The 22,912-nt window shown below is 44.2% G+C and overlaps 4 non-coding genes across 4 annotated transcripts; all 4 read right to left on the reverse strand.

The window, feature by feature from the left end:
- Nucleotides 1-5,512: 5,512 nt before the first annotated feature.
- On the reverse strand, nt 5,513-5,585 carry trnav-cac (transfer RNA valine (anticodon CAC)). Its single transcript has one exon. It is a non-coding gene; the product is annotated as a tRNA-Val (tRNA).
- Nucleotides 5,586-8,994: 3,409 nt separating this feature from the next.
- trnav-cac (transfer RNA valine (anticodon CAC)) lies at nt 8,995-9,067 on the reverse strand. Its single transcript has one exon. It is a non-coding gene; the product is annotated as a tRNA-Val (tRNA).
- Nucleotides 9,068-12,476: 3,409 nt separating this feature from the next.
- trnav-cac (transfer RNA valine (anticodon CAC)) lies at nt 12,477-12,549 on the reverse strand. The gene has a single exon. It is a non-coding gene; the product is annotated as a tRNA-Val (tRNA).
- A 6,890-nt stretch (nt 12,550-19,439) lies between these two features.
- trnav-aac (transfer RNA valine (anticodon AAC)) lies at nt 19,440-19,512 on the reverse strand. The gene has a single exon. It is a non-coding gene; the product is annotated as a tRNA-Val (tRNA).
- Nucleotides 19,513-22,912: the final 3,400 nt, after the last annotated feature.

Consider the following 22,912-nt stretch of genomic DNA (forward strand, 5'->3'; position numbering starts at 1 on the left):
ATCTCTATCCTGGGCTTGCTGCAGTGTTCCAGTGAACAACAACGCAAGCTCGAAAAACAGCATCTCGTTGACCGATTAGTTTAGTTTCGTGATGCAGCACTGAAACAGGCCCTTCGGCCCACCGTGTCTGTGCCGACCATCGACCACCCATTTATACTAATCCTACACGAATTCCATATTCCTACCACATCCCCACCTTCCCTATATTTCCCTACCACCTACCTTTACTAGGGGCAATTGGGAATGGCCAATTAACCTATCAACCAGCAAGTCTTTGGCATGTGGGAGGAAACCGGAGCACCCGGAGGAATCCCACGCAGACACAGGGAGAACTTGCAAACACCACACAGGCAGTGCCCAGAATTGAAACCGGGTCGCTGGAGCTGTGAGGCTGCGGTGCTAACCATTGCACACGAGAGCGTGCCGGACTGAATATTGAGTTCAATAATTTCAGATCGTGACGGGCCCCCCATTTTACTTTCACTTTTTGTTATTTTTCTTTTTTACATTTTTTGCATTTTTTGCATGTTTATTTTATTTCATCTTAGTTTGTTCAGTTTACTTACCCACTGTTTTGTTTTCATGTTTGTACTTGCTGCTGTTCAATTTTCAGTCCGTTAACAGTCCTATCTGTACGAATGCTTTGTCTTTCAACACACCATTAACATATTGTTTGCCTTTGCTCCATGACCTTCTGGTCAGCTATTCTGTGGCCTTGCCCAATCTGCACCTTCTCCTTTGTTATCTCTTGCTCCACCCCCGCTTTACTTGCTTCTAACCTTTGACTTTTCTAATATTTGCCAGTTCTGAAGAAGGGTCACTGAGCCGAAATGTTAACTCTGCTTCTCTCTCCACAGATGCTGCCAGACCTGCTGAGTATTTCCAGAATTTCTTGTTTTTATTTCAGATTTCCAGCATCCACAGTATTTTGCTTTTATTCATGTATATTCTTCCTCAGTTCAATATGAAGGAGCGGTTTGATATTGAGCGGTGCCGCAGTGCATCTCATTTTCAACGCCACCTTGTTAGTTTTCCTGTTACTCGCCGAATGAAGAACAATACAAAGTGATAATTTGGCACGTCTGCCTGTTTCCTTAGCTTCAGTTACAGAATCAGCTGTGTCCGTCTTTAAGGGAGGCAAAGTACTCTTCGAGCTCTGCTTGACGCTGAATAGTTATGTTAATCTGCATAAATAAACCCAGGTATGTCTCTGTTACTGACTGAACAAAACGCTAATAGGTCTGTGAGCGACTGTCATAACTTAAATAACTTTTTCCCCTCTGCGTGTCATGAACCTTTACCCCTTGTCATAATTGCGGCTGCATGTTAAGAGCTGCGTTTTCAAGGTGCTTAAGACACCAAGAATCTGCCGCAGCAGTGGTTAAATTGAAAAGGATTTTTGCCCCTTTTACCCAAAAAGAAATGTTCAGGAGGAGCATTTTCCCCAAACTTGTTTCCACCGGAGATTCATCATTGCAACTCAAAGAAAGTTTCAGTCACTTGGGTGTTCTGTTCGAGCTGCTCGGAGGTTTAGTGGCCCGGATATCATGTGCCTACGTTTTTCTGAGCCTGTGCTTGGTTTCTGGGGAGATTTGGCCCGGGTTGTGCTATTTTACCTCCCTGAGATGGCCAGTAACCTGTTGATTGAGGCAGCAGACCCCTCTTGCTGCTCGCAGCGAGTAATTGGACAGTGCGGGACAAAATATTGCGGCGTGCCCCTATCTCAACGAATGTGGAGCTGGCGAAAGTGAATTGCTGATGTGCTTTTGCCTCGTCTGAAATGAGACTTAGATCAGCTGTTACTCAGCAAGCTAGTGTTGCAGGTTTCTATTCTAATCTGAGCCAAATGAAGTGCAAGTGCTAGGTTTTGAGGAACTTTCTGCAGCATCAGGACTAGAAAGAGGAGCGATTGCAAGGCATTGTGCACACAATGTGCAAGAGAAATAGGACGTTGAGAAATTGTGTTGTGTTAATGGGGAATGTCAATGATTGCATATATCGTGGTCAGAAGTTTGGGTTTGTTTCGAAAATGTTTCTGCCCAGTTTGGAACTGGGGACCTTTTGCGTGTTAGACAAACGTGATCACCACGACACTACAGAAACTCAGCACGGTCGCAGTGCTGAGGAAGCTGCAAGTATTGTTAAACTATATAGTCAAGATCTATTTCTGGTGCTTGTTTCATTGAAATGCAATTCCACTGTGACATTTTGCAAGGCTGCAGAGGTATTGACCCAGCAATGGACGCTCAGCAGTGCACAACACATTGCCAGGCCATTGAGGCCATCGTACCATTGCCACTTTTTTCAAAGACTTGCCAGTTGGGCCCATTTCCTTCGCTCTGCTTTTGTTTGCCTCTCCTTTCATGCAATTATCCAATTTCCTTTTTTGTCAACTCTCACTTAAGAAACTAAGTTTGTAAGAGGTGGAGCAGCTGCTGCAGTGTCAATGCACAGTGTGCCATCATTGACAAAGATTCCCTTCCCCAACCACTCCAAGACATCCACTTGGGATTCTTGCCAAGTTCTGGATTTCATTTCTCATTATTTACTGATTGCACTGACACATATTTGTGCTTTTAAACTCTTTATTTTTATCAAATGCGTCCTTATTTTGCTGATTTGCAACATACAATGTGATTACCCGAGCAGTAGAATGCGTAACAGAGGCAGTTAAATAATGGGGGCGAAGCTTCGCTACAGCTATATAATGTCCTGGTTAGACCCCACCTGGAGTACTCTGCATAGTTCTGGGCATTCCACTTTATAAAGTATACAAATTGGCCTTGGTATACAGGGCAGTTCAGATCCAGCAGAATGTTTTCAGAGTTCAAATGGTTAGATTAGGAAGCCATGTCCCCGCTTCCACAGAGACAGCTGTTGGTTTCCACCTGGTGCCTCACTTGCTTCTGAATTTCAAGGTGTAGAATGAAATCAAGCAACGTAACCCAAGTTTGCAATGCATTCCATGCAATCATCAACCACATCATTCCCGTCTTCCTCACCTTAGCTGCACAGCCCTCTAAACGTTGCAATCCACGTCACACAGGATTTGTTCCAGGATTAAACTTTCAGTAGGATTATATTAATATCTGTGCCCGCATCTTGAAATGAGATTCTCAGCGATATCCAACACAAATTGAATTGTATAGATGACAGGCAAATACAGGAAAACAGGTCAGTATGCAACACAATCCCATGGTGCCCATTTTCAGATGCACAATATTCATCTTTTCCAGCAAATGAAAGAATTTTTCAGTGAATCATTTGTAAAGTCAGTGTTAATGCCATTTGTGCCTTTCTTTCTTCTCGTTTTGCAACATACTGGCGCCTAAATCCAATTAATGTATATTCATGTTTATTGGGGAGACCAAACGCAGACTGGGTGATCGCTTTGCGGAACACGTCCGCTCAGTCCGCAAGCTGGACCCTGAGCTTCTGGTTGCTTGCCATTTCAAGACTCCCCGCTGCTCTCATGCTCACATCTCTATCCTGGGCTTGCTGTAGTGTTCAAGTGAACAACAACGCAAGCTCGAAAAACAGCATCTCGTTGACCGATTAGTTTAGTTTCGTGATGCAGCACTGAAACAGGCCCTTCGGCCCACCGAGTCTGTGCCGACCATCGACCACCCATTTATACTAATCCTACACGAATTCCATATTCCTACCACATCCCCACCTTCCCTATATTTCCCTATCACCTACCTTTACTAGGGGCAATTGGGAATGGCCAATTAACCTATCAACCAGCAAGTCTTTGGCATGTGGGAGGAAACCGGAGCACCCGGAGGAATCCCACGCAGACACAGGGAGAACTTGCAAACACCACACAGGCAGTGCCCAGAATTGAAACCGGGTCGCTGGAGCTGTGAGGCTGCGGTGCTAACCATTGCACACGAGAGCGTGCCGGACTGAATATTGAGTTCAATAATTTCAGATCGTGACGGGCCCCCCATTTTACTTTCACTTTTTGTTATTTTTCTTTTTTACATTTTTTGCATTTTTTTGTATGTTTATTTTATTTCATCTTAGTTTGTTCAGTTTACTTACCCACTGTTTTGTTTTCATGTTTGTACTTGCTGCTGTTCAATTTTCAGTCCGTTAACAGTCCTATCTGTACGAATGCTTTGTCTTTCAACACACCATTAACATATTGTTTGCCTTTGCTCCATGACCTTCTGGTCAGCTATTCTGTGGCCTTGCCCAATCTACACCTTCTCCTTTGTTATCTCTTGCTCCACCCCCGCTTTACTTGCTTCTAACCTTTGACTTTTCTAATATTTGCCAGTTCTGAAGAAGGGTCACTGAGCCGAAATGTTAACTCTGCTTCTCTCTCCACAGATGCTGCCAGACCTGCTGAGTAATTCCAGAATTTCTTGCTTTTATTTCAGATTTCCAGCATCCACAGTATTTTGCTTTTATTCATGTATAGTCTTCCTCAGTTCAATATGAAGGAGCGGGTTGATATTGAGCGGAGCCGCAGTGCATCTCATTTTCAACGCCACCTTGTTAGTTTTCCTGTTACTCGCCAAATGAAGAACAATACAAAGTGATAATTTGGCACGTCTGCCTGTTTCCTTAGCTTCAGTTACAGAATCAGCTGTGTCCGTCTTTAAGGGAGGCAAAGTACTCTTCGCGGCTCTGCGTGACGCTGAATAATTATGTTAATCTGCATCAATAAACCCAGGTATGTCTCTGTTACTGACTGAACAAAACGCTAATAGGTCTGTGAGCGAATGTCATAACTTAAATAACTTTTTCCCCTCTGCGTGTCATGAACCTTTACCCCTTGTCATAATTGCGGCTGCATGTTCAGAGCTGCGTTGTCAAGGTGCTCAAGACACCAAGAATCTGCTGCAGCAGTGGTTAAATTGAAAAGGATTTTTGCCCCTTTTACCCAAAAAGAAATGTTCAGGAGGAGCATTTTCCCCAAACTTGTTTCCACCGGAGATTCATCATTGCAACTCAAAGAAAGTTTCAGTCACTTGGGTGTTCTGTTCGAGGTGCTCGGAGGTTTAGTGGCCCGGATATCATGTGCCAACGTTTTGCTGAGCCTGTGCTTGGTTTCTGGGGAGATTTGGCCCGGGTTGTGCTATTTTACCTCCCTGAGATGGCCAGTAACCTGTTGATTGAGGCAGCAGACCCCTCTTGCTGCTAGCAGCGAGTAATTGGACAGTGCGGGTTAAAATATTGCGGCGTGCCCCTGTCTCAACGAATGTGGAGCTGGCGAAAGTGAATTGCTGATGTGCTTTTGCCTCGTCTGAAATGAGACTTAGATCAGCTGTGACTTAGCAAGCTAGTGTTGCAGGTTTCTATTCTAATCTAAGCCAAATGAAGTGCAAGTGCTAGGTTTTGAGGAACTTTCTGCAGCATCAGGACAAGAAAGAGGAGCGATTGCAAGGCATTGTGCACACAATGTGCAAGAGAAATAGGACTTTGAGAAATTGTGTTGTGTTAATGGGGAATGTCAATGATTGCATCCATCGTGGTCAGACGTTTGGGTTTGTTTCGAAAATGTTTCTGCCCAGTTTCGAACTGCGGACCTTTTGCGTGTGAGACAAACGTGATCACCACTACACTACAGAAACTCAACACGATTGCAGGGTTGAGGAAGCTGCCAGTATTGTTAAACTATACAGTCATGATCTATTTGTGGTGCTTGTTTCATTGAAATGCAATTCCACTGTGACATTTTGCAAGGCTGCAGAGGTATTGACCCAGCAATGGACGCTCAGCAGTGCACAACACATTGCCAGGCCATTCAGGCCATCGTACCATTGCCAGTTTTTTCAAAGACTTGCCAGTTGGGCCCATTTCCTTCGCTCTGCTTTTGTTTGCCTCTCCTTTCATGCAATTATCCAATTCCCTTTTTTGTCAACTCTCACTTAAGAAACTAAGTTTGTAAGAGGTGGAGCAGCTGCTGCAGTGTCAATGCACAGTGTGCCATCATTGACAAAGATTCCCTTCCCCAACCACTCCAAGACATCCACTTGGGATTCTTGCCAAGTTCTGGATTTCATTTCTCATTATTTACTGATTGCACTGACACATATTTGTGCTTTTAAACTCTTTATTTTTATCAAATGCGTCCTTATTTTGCTGATTTGCAACATACAATGTGATTACCCGAGCAGTAGAATGCGTAACAGAGGCAGTTAAATAATGGGGGCGAAGCTTCGCTACAGCTATATAATGTCCTGGTTAGACCCCACCTGGAGTACTCTGCATAGTTCTGGGCATTCCACTTTATAAAGTATACAAATTGGCCTTGGTATACAGGGCAGTTCAGATCCAGCAGAATGTTTTCAGAGTTCAAATGGTTAGATTAGGAAGCCATGTCCCCGCTTCCACAGAGACAGCTGTTGGTTTCCACCTGGTGCCTCACTTGCTTCTGAATTTCAAGGTGTAGAATGAAATCAAGCAACGTAACCCAAGTTTGCAATGCATTCCATGCAATCATCAACCACATCATTCCCGTCTTCCTCACCTTAGCTGCACAGCCCTCTAAACGTTGCAATCCACTTCACACAGGATTTGTTCCAGGATTAAACTTTCAGTAGGATTATATTAATATCTGTGCCCGCATCTTGAAATGAGATTCTCAGCGATATCCAACACAAATTGAATTGTATAGATGCCAGGCAAATACAGGAAAACAGGTCAGTATGCAACACAATCCCATGGTGCCCATTTTCAGATGCACAATATTCATCTTTTCCAGCAAATGAAAGAATTTTTCAGTGAATCATTTGTAAAGTCAGTGTTAATGCCATTTGTGCCTTTCTTTCTTCTCGTTTTGCAACATACTGGCGCCTAAATCCAATTAATGTATATTCATGTTTATTGGGGAGACCAAACGCAGACTGGGTGATCGCTTTGCGGAACACGTCCGCTCAGTCCGCAAGCTGGACCCTGAGCTTCTGGTTGCTTGCCATTTCAAGACTCCCCGCTGCTCTCATGCTCACATCTCTATCCTGGGCTTGCTGTAGTGTTCAAGTGAACAACAACGCAAGCTCGAAAAACAGCATCTCGTTGACCGATTAGTTTAGTTTCGTGATGCAGCACTGAAACAGGCCCTTCGGCCCACCGAGTCTGTGCCGACCATCGACCACCCATTTATACTAATCCTACACGAATTCCATATTCCTACCACATCCCCACCTTCCCTATATTTCCCTCCCACCTACCTTTACTAGGGGCAATTGGGAATGGCCAATTAACCTATCAACCAGCAAGTCTTTGGCATGTGGGAGGAAACCGGAGCACCCGGAGGAATCCCACGCAGACACAGGGAGAACTTGCAAACACCACACAGGCAGTGCCCAGAATTGAAACCGGGTCGCTGGAGCTGTGAGGCTGTGGTGCTAACCATTGCACACGAGAGCGTGCCGGACTGAATATTGAGTTCAATAATTTCAGATCGTGACGGGCCCCCCATTTTACTTTCACTTTTTGTTATTTTTCTTTTTTACATTTTTTGCATTTTTTTGTATGTTTATTTTATTTCATCTTAGTTTGTTCAGTTTACTTACCCACTGTTTTGTTTTCATGTTTGTACTTGCTGCTGTTCAATTTTCAGTCCGTTAACAGTCCTATCTGTACTAATGCTTTGTCTTTCAACACACCATTAACATATTGTTTGCCTTTGCTCCATGACCTTCTGGTCAGCTATTCTGTGGCCTTGCCCAATCTACACCTTCTCCTTTGTTATCTCTTGCTCCACCCCCGCTTTACTTGCTTCTAACCTTTGACTTTTCTAATATTTGCCAGTTCTGAAGAAGGGTCACTGAGCCGAAATGTTAACTCTGCTTCTCTCTCCACAGATGCTGCCAGACCTGCTGAGTAATTCCAGAATTTCTTGCTTTTATTTCAGATTTCCAGCATCCACAGTATTTTGCTTTTATTCATGTATAGTCTTCCTCAGTTCAATATGAAGGAGCGGGTTGATATTGAGCGGAGCCGCAGTGCATCTCATTTTCAACGCCACCTTGTTAGTTTTCCTGTTACTCGCCAAATGAAGAACAATACAAAGTGATAATTTGGCACGTCTGCCTGTTTCCTTAGCTTCAGTTACAGAATCAGCTGTGTCCGTCTTTAAGGGAGGCAAAGTACTCTTCGCGGCTCTGCGTGACGCTGAATAGTTATGTTAATCTGCATCAATAAACCCAGGTATGTCTCTGTTACTGACTGAACAAAACGCTAATAGGTCTGTGAGCGAATGTCATAACTTAAATAACTTTTTGCCCTCTGCGTGTCATGAACCTTTACCCCTTGTCATAATTGTGGCTGCATGTTCAGAGCTGCGTTGTCAAGGTGCTTAAGACACCAAGAATCTGCCGCAGCAGTGGTTAAATTGAAAAGGATTTTTGCCCCTTTTACCCAAAAAGAAATGTTCAGGAGGAGCATTTTCCCCAAACTTGTTTCCACCGGAGATTCATCATTGCAACTCAAAGAAAGTTTCAGTCACTTGGGTGTTCTGTTCGAGCTGCTCGGAGGTTTAGTGGCCCGGATAATATGTGCCTACGTTTTGCTGAGCCTGTGCTTGGTTTCTGGGGAGATTTGGCCCGGGTTGTGCTATTTTACCTCCCTGAGATGGCCAGTAACCTGTTGATTGAGGCAGCAGACCCCTCTTGCTGCTAGCAGTGAGTAATTGGACAGTGCGGGTTAAAATATTGCGGCGTGCCCCTGTCTCAACGAATGTGGAGCTGGCGAAAGTGAATTGCTGATGTGCTTTTGCCTCGTCTGAAATGAGACTTAGATCAGCTGTGACTTAGCAAGCTAGTGTTGCAGGTTTCTATTCTAATCTGAGCCAAATGAAGTGCAAGTGCTAGGTTTTGAGGAACTTTCTGCAGCATCAGGACAAGAAAGAGGAGCGATTGCAAGGCATTGTGCACACAATGTGCAAGAGAAATAGGACTTTGAGAAATTGTGTTGTGTTAATGGGGAATGTCAATGATTGCATCCATCGTGGTCAGACGTTTGGGTTTGTTTCGAAAATGTTTCTGCCCAGTTTCGAACTGGGGACCTTTTGCGTGTGAGACAAACGTGATCACCACTACACTACAGAAACTCAGCACGATTGCAGGGCTGAGGAAGCTGCAAGTATTGTTAAACTATACAGTCATGATCTATTTGTGGTGCTTGTTTCATTGAAATGCAATTCCACTGTGACATTTTGCAAGGCTGAAGAGGTATTGACCCAGCAATGGACGCTCAGCAGTGCACAACACATTGCCAGGCCATTGAGGCCATCGTACCATTGCCAGTTTTTTCAAAGACTTGCCAGTTGGGACCATTTCCTTCGCTCTGCTTTTGTTTGCCTCTCCTTTCATGCAATTATCCAATTCCCTTTTTTGTCAACTCTCACTTAAGAAACTAAGTTTGTAAGAGGTGGAGCAGCTGCTGCAGTGTCAATGCACAGTGTGCCATCATTGACAAAGATTCCCTTCCCCAACCACTCCAAGACATCCACTTGGGATTCTTGCCAAGTTCTGGATTTCATTTCTCATTATTTACTGATTGCACTGACGCATATTTGTGCTTTTAAACTCTTTATTTTTATCAAATGCGTCCTTATTTTGCTGATTTGCAACATACAATGTGATTACCCGAGCAGTAGAATGCGTAACAGAGGCAGTTAAATAATGGGGGCGAAGCTTCGCTACAGCTATATAATGTCCTGGTTAGACCCCACCTGGAGTACTCTGCATAGTTCTGGGCATTCCACTTTATAAAGTATACAAATTGGCCTTGGTATACAGGGCAGTTCAGATCCAGCAGAATGTTTTCAGAGTTCAAATGGTTAGATTAGGAAGCCATGTCCCCGCTTCCACAGAGACAGCTGTTGGTTTCCACCTGGTGCCTCACTTGCTTCTGAATTTCAAGGTGTAGAATGAAATCAAGCAACGTAACCCAAGTTTGCAATGCATTCCATGCAATCATCAACCACATCATTCCCGTCTTCCTCACCTTAGCTGCACAGCCCTCTAAACGTTGCAATCCACGTCACACAGGATTTGTTCCAGGATTAAACTTTCAGTAGGATTATATTAATATCTGTGCCCGCATCTTGAAATGAGATTCTCAGCGATATCCAACACAAATTGAATTGTATAGATGACAGGCAAATACAGGAAAACAGGTCAGTATGCAACACAATCCCATGGTGCCCATTTTCAGATGCACAATATTCATCTTTTCCAGCAAATGAAAGAATTTTTCAGTGAATCATTTGTAAAGTCAGTGTTAATGCCATTTGTGCCTTTCTTTCTTCTCGTTTTGCAACATACTGGCGCCTAAATCCAATTAATGTATATTCATGTTTATTGGGGAGACCAAACGCAGACTGGGTGATCGCTTTGCGGAACACGTCCGCTCAGTCCGCAAGCTGGACCCTGAGCTTCTGGTTGCTTGCCATTTCAAGACTCCCCGCTGCTCTCATGCTCACATCTCTATCCTGGGCTTGCTGTAGTGTTCAAGTGAACAACAACGCAAGCTCGAAAAACAGCATCTCGTTGACCGATTAGTTTAGTTTCGTGATGCAGCACTGAAACAGGCCCTTCGGCCCACCGAGTCTGTGCCGACCATCGACCACCCATTTATACTAATCCTACACGATTTCCATATTCCTACCACATCCCCACCTTCCCTATATTTCCCTATCACCTACCTTTACTAGGGGCAATTGGGAATGGCCAATTAACCTATCAACCAGCAAGTCTTTGGCATGTGGGAGGAAACCGGAGCACCCGGAGGAATCCCACGCAGACACAGGGAGAACTTGCAAACACCACACAGGCAGTGCCCAGAATTGAAACCGGGTCGCTGGAGCTGTGAGGCTGCGGTGCTAACCATTGCACACGAGAGCGTGCCGGACTGAATATTGAGTTCAATAATTTCAGATCGTGATGGGCCCCCCATTTTACTTTCACTTTTTGTTATTTTTCTTTTTTACATTTTTTGCATTTTTTTGCATGTTTATTTTATTTCATCTTAGTTTGTTCAGTTTACTTACCCACTGTTTTGTTTTCATGTTTGTACTTGCTGCTGTTCAATTTTCAGTCCGTTAACAGTCCTATCTGTACTAATGCTTTGTCTTTCAACACACCATTAACATATTGTTTGCCTTTGCTCCATGACCTTCTGGTCAGCTATTCTGTGGCCTTGCCCAATCTACACCTTCTCCTTTGTTATCTCTTGCTCCACCCCCGCTTTACTTGCTTCTAACCTTTGACTTTTCTAATATTTGCCAGTTCTGAAGAAGGGTCACTGAGCCGAAATGTTAACTCTGCTTCTCTCTCCACAGATGCTGCCAGACCTGCTGAGTAATTCCAGAATTTCTTGCTTTTATTTCAGATTTCCAGCATCCACAGTATTTTGCTTTTATTCATGTATAGTCTTCCTCAGTTCAATATGAAGGAGCGGGTTGATATTGAGCGGAGCCGCAGTGCATCTCATTTTCAACGCCACCTTGTTAGTTTTCCTGTTACTCACCAAATGAAGAACAATACAAAGTGATAATTTGGCACGTCTGCCTGTTTCCTTAGCTTCAGTTACAGAATCAGCTGTGTCCGTCTTTAAGGGAGGCAAGGTACTCTTCGCGGCTCTGCGTGACGCTGAATAGTTATGTTAATCTGCATCAATAAACCCAGGTATGTCTCTGTTACTGACTGAACAAAACGCTAATAGGTCTGTGAGCGAATGTCATAACTTAAATAACTTTTTGCCCTCTGCGTGTCATGATCCTTTACCCCTTGTCATAATTGCGGCTGCATGTTCAGAGCTGCGTTGTCAAGGTGCTTAAGACACCAAGAATCTGCCGCAGCAGTGGTTAAATTGAAAAGGATTTTTGCCCCTTTTACCCAAAAAGAAATGTTCAGGAGGAGCATTTTCCCCAAATTTGTTTCCACCGGAGATTCATCATTGCAACTCAAAGAAAGTTTCAGTCACTTGGGTGTTCTGTTCGAGCTGCTCGGAGGTTTAGTGGCCCGGATATCATGTGCCTACGTTTTGCTGAGCCTGTGCTTGGTTTCTGGGGAGATTTGGCCCGGGTTGTGCTATTTTACCTCCGTGAGATGGCCAGTAACCTGTTGATTGAGGCAGCAGACCCCTCTTGCTGCTAGCAGCGAGTAATTGGACAGTGCGGGTTAAAATATTGCGGCGTGCCCCTGTCTCAACGAATGTGGAGCTGGCGAAAGTGAATTGCTGATGTGCTTTTGCCTCGTCTGAAATGAGACTTAGATCAGCTGTGACTTAGCAAGCTCGTGTTGCAGGTTTCTATTCTTATCTGAGCCAAATGAAGTGCAAGTGCTAGGTTTTGAGGAACTTTCTGCAGCATCAGGACAAGAAAGAGTAGCGATTGCAAGGCATTGTGCACACAATGTGCAAGAGAAATAGGACTTTGAGAAATTGTGTTGTGTTAATGGGGAATGTCAATGATTGCATCCATGGTGGTCAGACGTTTGGGTTTGTTTCGAAAATGTTTCTGCCCAGTTTCGAACTGGGGACCTTTTGCGTGTGAGACAAACGTGATCACCACTACACTACAGAAACTCAGCACGATTGCAGGGCTGAGGAAGCTGCAAGTATTGTTAAACTATACAGTCATGATCTATTTGTGGTGCTTGTTTCATTGAAATGCAATTCCACTGTGACATTTTGCAAGGCTGCAGAGGTATTGACCCAGCAATGGACGCTCAGCAGTGCACAACACATTGCCAGGCCATTGAGGCCATCGTACCATTGCCAGTTTTTTCAAAGACTTGCCAGTTGGGCCCATTTCCTTCGCTCTGCTTTTGTTTGCCTCTCCTTTCATGCAATTATCCAATTCCCTTTTTTGTCAACTCTCACTGAAGAAACTAAGTTTGTAAGAGATGGAGCAGCTGCTGCAGTGTCAATGCACAGTGTGCCATCATTGACAAAGATTCCCTTCCCCAACCACTCCAAGACATCCACTTGGGATTCTTGCCAAGTTCTGGATTTCATTTCTCATTATTTACTGATTGCACTGACACATATTTGTGCTTTTAAACTCTTTATTTTTATCAAATGCGTCCTTATTTTGCTGATTTGCAACATACAATGTGATTACCCGAGCAGTAGAATGCGTAACAGAGGCAGTTAAATAATGGGGGCGAAGCTTCGCTACAGCTATATAATGTCCTGGTTAGACCCCACCTGGAGTACTCTGCATAGTTCTGGGCATTCCACTTTATAAAGTATACAAATTGGCCTTGGTATACAGGGCAGTTCAGATCCAGCAGAATGTTTTCAGAGTTCAAATGGTTAGATTAGGAAGCCATGTCCCCGCTTCCACAGAGACAGCTGTTGGTTTACACCTGGTGCCTCACTTGCTTCTGAATTTCAAGGTGTAGAATGAAATCAAGCAACGTAACCCAAGTTTGCAATGCATTCCATGCAATCATCAACCACATCATTCCCGTCTTCCTCACCTTAGCTGCACAGCCCTCTAAACGTTGCAATCCACGTCACACAGGATTTGTTCCAGGATTAAACTTTCAGTAGGATTATATTAATATCTGTGCCCGCATCTTGAAATGAGATTCTCAGCGATATCCAACACAAATTGAATTGTATAGATGACAGGCAAATACAGGAAAACAGGTCAGTATGCAACACAATCCCATGGTGCCCATTTTCAGATGCACAATATTCATCTTTTCCAGCAAATGAAAGAATTTTTCAGTGAATCATTTGTAAAGTCAGTGTTAATGCCATTTGTGCCTTTCTTTCTTCTCGTTTTGCAACATACTGGCGCCTAAATCCAATTAATGTATATTCATGTTTATTGGGGAGACCAAACGCAGACTGGGTGATCGCTTTGCGGAACACGTCCGCTCAGTCCGCAAGCTGGACCCTGAGCTTCTGGTTGCTTGCCATTTCAAGACTCCCCGCTGCTCTCATGCTCACATCTCTATCCTGGGCTTGCTGTAGTGTTCAAGTGAACAACAACGCAAGCTCGAAAAACAGCATCTCGTTGACCGATTAGTTTAGTTTCGTGATGCAGCACTGAAACAGGCCCTTCGGCCCACCGAGTCTGTGCCGACCATCGACCACCCATTTATACTAATCCTACACGAATTCCATATTCCTACCACATCCCCACCTTCCCTATATTTCCCTATCACCTACCTTTACTAGGGGCAATTGGGAATGGCCAATTAACCTATCAACCAGCAAGTCTTTGGCATGTGGGAGGAAACCGGAGCACCCGGAGGAATCCCACGCAGACACAGGGAGAACTTGCAAACACCACACAGGCAGTGCCCAGAATTGAAACCGGGTCGCTGGAGCTGTGAGGCTGTGGTGCTAACCATTGCACACGAGAGCGTGCCGGACTGAATATTGAGTTCAATAATTTCAGATCGTGACGGGCCCCCCATTTTACTTTCACTTTTTGTTATTTTTCTTTTTTACATTTTTTGCATTTTTTTGTATGTTTATTTTATTTCATCTTAGTTTGTTCAGTTTACTTACCCACTGTTTTGTTTTCATGTTTGTACTTGCTGCTGTTCAATTTTCAGTCCGTTAACAGTCCTATCTGTACTAATGCTTTGTCTTTCAACACACCATTAACATATTGTTTGCCTTTGCTCCATGACCTTCTGGTCAGCTATTCGGTGGCCTTGCCCAATCTACACCTTCTCCTTTGTTATCTCTTGCTCCACCCCCGCTTTACTTGCTTCTAACCTTTGACTTTTCTAATATTTGCCAGTTCTGAAGAAGGGTCACTGAGCCGAAATGTTAACTCTGCTTCTCCCTCCACAGATGCTGCCAGACCTGCTGAGTAATTCCAGAATTTCTTGCTTTTATTTCAGATTTCCAGCATCCACAGTATTTTGCTTTTATTCATGTATAGTCTTCCTCAGTTCAATATGAAGGAGCGGGTTGATATTGAGCGGAGCCGCAGTGCATCTCATTTTCAACGCCACCTTGTTAGTTTTCCTGTTACTCACCAAATGAAGAACAATACAAAGTGATAATTTGGCACGTCTGCCTGTTTCCTTAGCTTCAGTTACAGAATCAGCTGTGTCCGTCTTTAAGGGAGGCAAGGTACTCTTCGCGGCTCTGCGTGACGCTGAATAGTTATGTTAATCTGCATCAATAAACCCAGGTATGTCTCTGTTACTGACTGAACAAAACGCTAATAGGTCTGTGAGCGAATGTCATAACTTAAATAACTTTTTGCCCTCTGCGTGTCATGATCCTTTACCCCTTGTCATAATTGGGGCTGCATGTTCAGAGCTGCGTTGTCAAGGTGCTTAAGACACCAAGAATCTGCCGCAGCAGTGGTTAAATTGAAAAGGATTTTTGCCCCTTTTAACCAAAAAGAAATGTTCAGGAGGAGCATTTTCCCCAAACTTGTTTCCACCGGAGATTCATCATTGCAACTCAAAGAAAGTTTCAGTCACTTGGGTGTTCTGTTCGAGCTGCTCGGAGGTTTAGTGGCCCGGATATCATGTGCCTACGTTTTGCTGAGCCTGTGCTTGGTTTCTGGGGAGATTTGGCCCGGGTTGTGCTATTTTACATCCCTGAGATGGCCAGTAACCTGTTGATTGAGGCAGCAGACCCCTCTTGCTGCTAGCAGCGAGTAATTGGACAGTGCGGGTTAAAATATTGCGGCGTGCCCCTGTCTCAACGAATGTGGAGCTGGCGAAAGTGAATTGCTGATGTGCTTTTGCCTCGTCTGAAATGAGACTTAGATCAGCTGTGACTTAGCAAGCTAGTCTTGCAGGTTTCTGTTCTAATCTGAGCCAAATGAAGTGCAAGTGCTAGGTTTTGAGAAACTTTCTGCAGCATCAGGACAAGAAAGAGGAGCGATTGCAAGGCATTGTGCACACAATGTGCAAGAGAAATAGGACTTTGAGAAATTGTGTTGTGTTAATGGGGAATGTCAATGATTGCATAAATCGTGGTCAGAAGTTTGGGTTTGTTTCGAAGATGTTTCTGCCCAGTTTCAAACTGGGGAACTTTTGCGTGTTAGACAAACGTGATCACCACTACCCTACAGAAACTCAGCACGGGTGCAGGGCTGAGGAAGCTGCAAGTATTGTTAAACTATACACTCATGATCTATTTGTGGTGCTTGTTTCATTGAAATGCAATTCCACTGTGACATTTCGCAAGGCTGCAGAGGTATTGACCCAGCAATGGACGCTCAGCAGTGCACAACACATTGCCAGGCCATTCAGGCCATCGTACCATTGCCAGTTTTTTCAAAGACTTGCCAGTTGGGCCCATTTCCTTCGCTCTGCTTTTGTTTGCCTCTCCTTTCAGGCAATTATCCAATTCCCTTTTTTGTAAACTCTCACTTAAGAAACTAAGTTTGGAAGAGGTGCAGCAGCTGCTGCAGTGTCAATGCACAGTGTGCCATCATTGACAAGATTCCCTTCCCCAACCACACCAAGACATCCACTTGGGATTCTTGCCAAGTTCTGGATTTCATTTCTCATTATTTACTGATTGCACTGACACATATTTGTTCTTTTAAACTCTTTATTTTTATCAAATGCGTCCTTATTTTGCTGATTTGCAATATGCAATGTGATTACCCTAGCAGTAGAATGCGTAACAGAGGCAGTTAAATAATGGGGGCGAAGCTTCGCTGCAGCTATATAATGTCCTGGTTAGATCCCACCTGGAGTACTCTGCATAGTTCTGGGCATTCCACTTTATAAAGTATACAAAATGGCCCTGGTATACAGGGCAGTTCAGATCCAGCAGAATGTTTTCAGAGTTCAAATGGTTAGATTCGGAGGCCATGTCCCCGCTTCCACAGAGACAGCTGTTGGTTTCCACCTGGTGCCTCACTTGCTTCTGAATTTCAAGGTGTAGAATGAAATCAAGCAACGTAACCCAAGTTTGCAATGCATTCCATGCAATCATCAACCACATCATTCCCGTCTTCCTCACCTTAGCTGCACAGCCCTCTAAACGTTGCAATCCACGTCACACAGGATTTGTTCCAGGATTAAACTTTCAGTAGGATTATATTAATTTCTGTGCCCGCATCTTGAAATGAGATTCTCAGCGATATCCAACACAAATTGAATTGTATAGATGACAGGCAAATACAGGAAAACAGGTCAGTATGCAACACAATCCCATGGTGCCCATTTTCAGATGCACAATATTCATCTTTTCCAGCAAATGAAAGAATTTTTCAGTGAATCATTTGTAAAGTCAGTGTTAATGCCATTTGTGCCTTTCTTTCTTCTCGTTTTGCAACATACTGGCGCCTAAATCCAATTCATGTATATTCATGTTTATTGGGGAGACCATACGCAGACTGGGTGACCGCTTTGCGGAACACGTCCGCTCAGTCCGCAAGCAGGACCCTGAGCTTCTGGTTGCTTGCCATTTCAAGACTCCCCGCTGCTCTCATGCTCACATCTCTATCCTGGGCTTGCTGCAGTGTTCCAGTGAACAACAACGCAAGCTCGAAAAACAGCATCTCGTTGACCGATTAGTTCAGTTTCGTGACACAGCACTGAAACAGGCCCTTCGGCCCACCGAGTCTGTGCCGACCATCGACCACCCATTTATACTAATCCTCCACGAATTCCATATTCCCACCACATCCCCACCTTCCCTATATTACCCTACCACCTACCTTTACTAGGGGCAATTGGGAATGGCCAATTAACCTATCAACCAGCAAGTCTTTGGCATGTGGGAGGAAACCGGAGCACCCGCAGGAATCCCACGCAGGCACAGGGAGAACTTGCAAACACCACACAGGCAGTGCCCAGAATTGAAACCGGGTCGCTGGAGCTGTGAGGCTGCGGTGCTGACCACTGCACACGAGATCGTGCCAGACTGAATATTGAGTTCAATAATTTCAGATCATGACGGACCCCCCATTTTACTTTCACTTTTTGTTATTTTTCTTTTTTACATTTTTTACATTTTTTTTGTATGTTTATTTTATTTCATCTTAGTTTGTTCAGTTTACTTACCCACTGTTTTGTTTTCATGTTTGTCCTTGCTGCTGTTCAATTTTCAGTCCGTTAACAGTCCTATCTGTACTAATGCTTTGTCTTTCAACACACCATTAACATATTGTTTGCCTTTGCTCCATGACCTTCTGGTCAGCTATTCTTTGGCCTTGCCCAATCTACACCTTCTCCTTTGTTATCTCTTGCTCCACCCCCGCTTTACTTGCTTCTAACCTTTGACTTTTCTAATATTTACCAGTTCTGAAAAATGGTCACTGAGCCGAAATGTTAACTCTGCTTCTCTCTCCCCAGATGCTGCCAGACCTGCTGAGTATTTCCAGAATTTCTTGTTTTTATTTCAGATTTCCAGCATCCACAGTATTTTGCTTTTATTCATGTATAGTCTTCCTCAGTTCAATATGAAGGAGCGGGTTGATATTGAGCGGAGCCGCAGTGCATCTCATTTTCAACGCCACCTTGTTAGTTTTCCTGTTATTCGCCGAATGAAGAACAATACAAAGTGATAATTTGGCACGTCTGATGGTTCCTTAGATTCAGTTACAGAATCAGCTGTGTCCGTCTTTAAGGGAGGCAAAGTACTCTTAGCGGCTCTGCGTGACGCTGAATAGTTATGTTAATCTGCATCAATAAACCCAGGTATGTCTCTGTTACTGACTGAACAAAACGCTAATAAGTCTGTGAGCGACTGTCATAACTTAAATAACTTTTTACCCTCTGCGTATCATGAACCTTTACCCCTTGTCATAATTGCGGCTGCATGTTAAGAGCTGCGTTATCAAGGAGCTTCAGACACCAAGAATCTGCTGCAGCAGTGGTTAAATTGAAAAGGATTTTTGCCCCTTTTACCCAAAAAGAAATGTTCAGGAGGAGCATTTTCCCCAAACTTGTTTCCACCGGAGATTCATCATTGCAACTCAAAGAAAGTTTCAGTCACTTGGGTGTTCTGTTCGAGCTGCTCGGAGGTTTAATGACCCGGATATCATGTGCCTACGTTTTGCTGAGCCTGTGCTTGGTTTATGGGGAGATTTGGCCCGGGTTGTGCTATTTTACCTCCCCGAGATGGCCAGTAACCTGTTGATTGAGGCAGCAGACCCCTCTTGTTGCTAGCAGCGAGTAATTGGACAGTGCGGGTCAAAATATTGCGGCGTGCCCCTGTCTCAACGAATGTGGAGCTGGCGAAAGTGAATTGCTGATGTGCTTTTGCCTCGTCTGAAATGAGACTTCGATCAGCTGTGACTTAGCAAGCTCGTGTTGCAGGTTTCTATTCTAATCTGAGCCAAATGAAGTGCAAGTGCTAGGTTTTGAGGAACTTTCTGCAGCATCAGGACTAGAAAGAGGTTCGATTGCAAGGCATTGTGCACACAATGTGCAAGAGAAATAGGACTTTGAGAAATTGTGTTGTGTTAATGGGGAATGTCAATGATTTCAAATACCGTGGTCAGAAGTTTGGGTTTGTTTCGAAAATGTTCCTGCCCAGTTTTGAACTGGGGACCTTTCGTGTGTTAAGCAAACGTGATCACCACTACACTACAGAAACTCAGCACGGTGGCAGGGCTGAGGAAGCTGCAAGTATTGTTAAAGTATACAGTCATGATGTATTTGTGGTGCTTGTTTCATTGAAATGCAATTCCACTGTGACATTTCGCAAGGCTGCAGAGGTATTGACCCAGCAATGGACGCTCAGCAGTGCACAACACATTGCCAGGCCATTCAGGCCATCGTACCATTGCCAGTTTTTTCGAAGACTTGCCAGTTGGGCCCATTTCCTTCGCTCTGCTTTTGTTTGCCTCTCCTTTCATGCAATTATCCAATTCCCTTTTGTGTAAACTCTCACTTAAGAAACTAAGTTTGTCAGTGGTGGAGCAGCTGCTGCAGTGTCAATGCACAGTGTGCCATCATTGACAAAGATTCCCTTCCCCAACCACACCAAGCCATCCACTTGGGATTCTTGCCAAGTTCTGGATTTCATTTCTCATTATTTGCTGATTGCACTGACACATATTTGTGCTTTTAAACTCTTTATTTTTATCAAATGCGTCCTTATTTTGCTGATTTGCAACATACAATGTGATTACCCTAGCAGTAGAATGCGTAACAGAGGCAGTTAAATAATGGGGGCGAAGCTTCGCTACAGCTATATAATGTCCTGGTTAGACCCCACCTGGAGTACTCTGCATAGTTCTGGGCATTCCACTTTATAAAGTATACAAATTGGCCTTGGTATACAGGGCAGTTCAGATCCAGCAGAATGTTTTCAGAGTTCAAATGGTTAGATTAGGAAGCCATGTCCCCGCTTCCACAGAGACAGCTGTTGGTTTCCACCTGGTGCCTCACTTGCTTCTGAATTTCAAGGTGTAGAATGAAATCAAGCAACGTAACCCAAGTTTGCAATGCATTCCATGCAATCATCAACCACATCATTCCCGTCTTCCTCACCTTAGCTGCACAGCCCTCTAAACGTTGCAATCCACGTCACACAGGATTTGTTCCAGGATTAAACTTTCAGTAGGATTATATTAATATCTGTGCCCGCATCTTGAAATGAGATTCTCAGCGATATCCAACACAAATTGAATTGTATAGATGACAGGCAAATACAGGAAAACAGGTCAGTATGCAACACAATCCCATGGTGCCCATTTTCAGAGGCACAATATTCATCTTTTCCAGCAAATGAAAGAATTTTTCAGTGAATCATTTGTAAAGTCAGTGTTAATGGCATTTGTGCCTTTCTTTCTTCTCGTTTTGCAACATACTGGCGCCTAAATCCAATTAATGTATATTCATGTTTATTGGGGAGACCAAACGCAGACTGGGTGACCGCTTTGCGGAACACGTCCGCTCAGTCCGCAAGCAGGACCCTGAGCTTCTGGTTGCTTGCCATTTCAAGACTCCCCGCTGCTCTCATGCTCACATCTCTATCCTGGGCTTGCTGCAGTGTTCCAGTGAACAACAACGCAAGCTCGAAAAACAGCATCTCGTTGACCGACTGGTTTAGTTTCGTGACACAGCACTGAAACAGGCCCTTCGGCCCACCGAGTCTGTGCCGACCATCGACCACCCATTTATACTAATCCTACACGAATTCCATATTCCCACCACATCCCCACCTTCCCTATATTTCCCTCCCACCTACCTTTACTAGGGGCAATTGGGAATGGCCAATTAACCTATCAACCAGCAAGTCTTTGGCATGTGGGAGGAAACCGGAGCACCCGGAGGAATCCCACGCAGACACAGGGAGAACTTGCAAACACCACACAGGCAATGCCCAGAATTGAAACCGGGTCGCTGGAGCTGTGAGGCTGCGGTGCTAACCACTGCACACGAGAGCGTGCCGGACTGAATATTGATTTCAATAATTTCAGATCATGACGGACCCCCCATTTTACTTTCACTTTTTGTTATTTTTCTTTTTTACATTTTTTACATTTTTTTGTATGTTTATTTTATTTCATCTTAGTTTGTTCAGTTTACTTACCCACTGTTTTGTTTTCATGTTTGTACTTGCTGCTGTTCAATTTTCAGTCCGTTAACAGTCCTATCTGTACTAATGCGTTGTCTTTCAACACACCATTAACATATTGTTTGCCTTTGCTCCATGACCTTCTGGTCAGCTATTCTGTGGCCTTGCCCAATCTACACCTTCTCCTTTGTTATCTCTTGGTCCATCCCCGCTTTACTTGCTTCTAACCTTTGACTTTTCTAATATTTGCCAGTTCTGAAGAAGGGTCACTGAGCCGAAATGTTAACTCTGCTTCTCTCTCCACAGATGCTGCCAGACCTGCTGAGTATTTCCAGAATTTCTTGTTTTTATTTCAGATTTCCTGCATCCACAGTATTTTGCTTTTATTCATGTATATTCTTCCTCACTTCAATATGAAGGAGCGCTTTGATATTGAGCGGAGCCGCAGTGCATCTCAGCTTCAACGCCACCTTGTTAGTTTTCCTGTTACTCGCCGAATGAAGAACAATACAAAGTGATAATTTGGCACGTCTGCCTGTTTCCTTAGCTTCAGTTACAGAATCAGCTGTGTCCGTCTTTAAGGGAGGCAAAGTACTCTTAGCGGCTCTGCGTGACGCTGAATAGTTATGTTAATCTGCATCAATAAACCCAGGTATGTCTCTGTTACTGACTGAACAAAACACTAAAGAGTCTGTGAGCGACTGTCATAACTTAAATAACTTTTTCCCCTCTGCGTGTCATGAACCTTTACCCCTTGTCATAATTGCGGCTGCATGTTGAGAGCTGCGTTGTCAAGGTGCTTAAGACACCAGGAATCTGCTTCAGCAGTGGTTAAATTGAAAGGGATTTTTGCCCCTTTTCCCCAAAAAGAAATGTTCAGGAGGAGCATTTTCCCCAAACTTGTTTCCACCGGAGATTCATCAATCCAACTCAAAGAAAGTTTCAGTCACTTGGGTGTTCTGTTGGAGCTGCTCGGAGGTTTAGTGACCCGGATATCATGTGCCGACGTTTTGCTGAGCCTGTGCTTGGTTTATGGGGAGATTTGGCCCGGGTTGTGCTATTTTACCTCCCCGAGATGGCCAGTAACCTGTTGATTGAGGCAGCAGACCCCTCTTGCTGCGAGCAGCGAGTAATTGGACAGTGCGGGTCAAAATATTGCGGCTTGCCCGTGTCTCAACGAATGTGGAGCTGGCGAAAGTGAATTGCTGATGTGCTTTTGCCTCGTCTGAAATGAGACTTAGATCAGCTGTTACTTCGCAATCTAGAGTTGCAGGTTTCTATTCTAATCTGAGCCAAATGAAGTGCAAGTGCTGGGTTTTGAGGAAATTTCTGTCGCATCATGGCGAGAAAGAGGAGAGATTGCAAGGCATTGTGCACACAATGTGCAAGAGAAGGAGGGCTTTGAGAAATTGTGTTGTGTTCATGGGGAATGTCAATGATTGCAGATGCCGTGGTCAGAAGTTCGGGTTTG

This window comes from Heterodontus francisci, chromosome 22 (assembly GCF_036365525.1).
Source record: "Heterodontus francisci isolate sHetFra1 chromosome 22, sHetFra1.hap1, whole genome shotgun sequence".
NCBI classification, from domain to species: domain Eukaryota; kingdom Metazoa; phylum Chordata; class Chondrichthyes; order Heterodontiformes; family Heterodontidae; genus Heterodontus; species Heterodontus francisci.